At 37.0% G+C, this 2819-nt stretch overlaps 1 long non-coding RNA gene across 3 annotated transcripts; it reads left to right on the forward strand.

The window, feature by feature from the left end:
• The first annotated feature begins 1020 nt into the window (after positions 1-1020).
• LOC148768503 (uncharacterized) lies at positions 1021-2533 on the forward strand. Of its 3 annotated transcripts, none has more exons than XR_016032855.1 (3): positions 1021-1237; positions 1603-1976; positions 2310-2533. It is a non-coding gene; the product is annotated as an uncharacterized LOC148768503 (long non-coding RNA). The 3 variants fall into 3 exon arrangements; XR_016032856.1 differs by having other exon boundaries at positions 1608-1976; XR_016032857.1 differs by having other exon boundaries at positions 1648-1976.
• The last annotated feature ends 286 nt before the right edge of the window (positions 2534-2819 follow it).

Consider the following 2819-nt stretch of genomic DNA (forward strand, 5'->3'; position numbering starts at 1 on the left):
TGTTCCTAGTCGAAGGGTTACGCCACTAATGAGGATATCGGCCTTTCCCATTAAGACTAGCACTTAGTGTATGTGTACTGCATCTCATCAGTAAACGGTATTGTGATATCGGCATGCATAAGTGGGTGCTCGTAAGTTGACGAGTTCACTGAACTCCCTCACCCTAGAAATCTCTAAGTGGTTCCCAATAATCGAGTAGAGATATCTATGGTATAGTTGTACACCATTAGTCCTTATGACCTAGACATCACCGTGACTTCACTAGAGGACCAGCTGTATCGTGACCTGTCCCTGAGTTCCACCGAGGACCATCCCAAGGGCCAGTGTTCGTGCAGTCCGAAATCTAGTGGGAGGTCTGTGCATTGTAGTCGGGGATTCGATCGCTAGAATAGTCTTGGATGTCCTGTGTGTTCTGAAAGTTTGTAATCATTCTAAGTCTCTGGCCAGAGCTGACTAAGTGATGATTAGAGAATTCGATTCTCTAAGTCATGCACGTAAGGATTACAACACTTAGAACGATCGCACCGTCATCGAACATATAAAGAGGTCTCGATGAACCAATGCCTCTAGTTCGATCGGGACATATGCATCGAAGGGACCGTACTGTACGTTAACTATATCTGAAGGTTCTTGCAGGCACTTCATTTGTATCTAGGGAATCATGACGCGTAGTTGCTAGACGCCAATCTTGATTCGTTGGGTGACTAAGGTGAAACGAGTTTCATCTTAATCGTAACTCTAAGGGACGAGTTTTGACCACAAAGAGTTGTGGGCCCACGGCTAGCTTACACCTGAACCATCGAGGGTCACACTGCTCGTGCACACTACAACAAAAAATATATATTAGGACACTTAACTAGGGACATCTTTTTATATTTGTCCCGTAAGTAAATATTTTAGGATACTTTAAGATTGTGTCCCAATTAATTGGTTTGTTGGGACATTTTTATCTAAAATTAATTACCAGGAATATTTTATATATTTGACCTTGTATTGCCAATATTACGGTGTTCTCTTCCGGCGGAAAGAAAAATTCACACCCCACCCCCTCCCCCCACCCAGTTACTGCGCCACCACCCACGAAGAGCACGATTGTGGGTTTTCGATTTTTAATGCTGACCTGCGCCATTAGAAGCCCTACCAACTCGCCCCTGCCATGGTCCCTGACATCGGATTTGAAGAGAGCTATTTAGGGATCCACGAGAGGCGGCTGAAGTTTTTGATGGATTCGCACGAGGTACTCGTTCTGCTAATTAACGATCTCACTATGTAATTCCCCTTTTTAATCTCGAAACCCCATATTTTGTATCCTAAAATTGGGTTTCTTAGTAACCCTCTGTTATAGCGTAATATGTGCCGGGATAGGCAAATTTTGGAACATAAGAGGTATAAGAGGTATAGATAGATAAGAGGTATAGATGCTTACGCACTCAGACATTACAATTGATTTTCTCAGTTGTTTATATTTTGGTCACCACTTATTTGATTCATCTCTATATGGCAATTGTAATATGGATAGTGAATTCTTTTTCCTTGACTTTGTGTATGTTTTGGTTATCAATTTTCTTGAATTCTAATACTTTTCTTTTACATTGTATTTAGTGTAGGCCACAAGACAGAATAACTCAAAACTGAATTTTGGTGCAGGAGTTTATCAACTGGGAGTTATTTTGTATTACCTTGATATTTAATCATTTATGAGGTATTTTCAGATAATTACTACAATTATTTTTCATTTAGGATTTCGTTTATATGGATGCCTATTTTCTTTGTTACTCTGATAAAATTGATGAACCAACTCTTATTATTTCCTGAAGAAATTGTCTCGTATCGTACTGAACTATGTTAGTTTCATTCTTTTCATTTACATTTAAATTGCTCTTTTGGTTTTCACCAAAACCGATGCACAGGTACATTTCTTCGGGATAAACATTTGACTGATTAGCATTTGAAGCCCTACAAAGTAGAGCTATGAGGTAAACTAGTATATGTTTCATGTGATGGTTTAACTTTTGAGAACTTGTGTTTCTTGTGTTTCCACATAATATAACTAGTTACCGCAGGGTGTAGTCCTAGTGTGCATAAATTTCTTTAGTGTAACTATAGTACTTCAAGATAAATTTAAATTCACACGTCACTATTGGTTGTTAGTTGTTATCTCATTATTTAGGTGTGGTATGTTCCTTTTCATGACCATACTACTCTATTGGTGCATGATTTGTAATGGTTCACTATTTTTTATGGATTTTGAATCTTTCAATAGGTTGTAGTATTTCTGCTCTAATTGTGACCTCTGTGATATTGTACAGGGTGATTTCAAAGATGCATATGGGAAAATGATCAAATCACAAAGGAAAAGAACTAAATTTGAGAACAAAACAAGCTGGTAGTGTGCAAGTTATCTAGAGGCTATAGGTCTGTTTTATATGTTATGGTTTGTCACCATATATTAGTTGGGATTTTGTATCTCATGGAAATACATTGTATTAATTATTGATTCTTAATGAATAAATTACATTTTATTTGATCTTCATTCCATCCTTTGTACTTGTATTTTCTATTTTTTTTAGGCTTAAGAAAAAATGGTATTTTATACCTATTAATTTTCACTTATGGGAGCTTATAGCATGTACCAATATCAATTTTTTGAGACATATAAATATTTTGAAAAGACATTTGTAAATGTCTCCTATATGTTTGAAGACACAAATAAGTGTCCTTAAAGAATGGATCCCTGCACATGGAATCACATAACAGGACACTTATTTGTATCCCGTAACCATATTCACATGACATATATAATTGTCCCAATAAAACAT

The sequence above is a fragment of the Erythranthe guttata genome, chromosome 8 (assembly GCF_056151865.1).
Source record: "Erythranthe guttata isolate IM_541 chromosome 8, IM_541, whole genome shotgun sequence".
In the NCBI taxonomy this organism is placed as follows: Eukaryota; Viridiplantae; Streptophyta; class Magnoliopsida; order Lamiales; family Phrymaceae; genus Erythranthe; species Erythranthe guttata.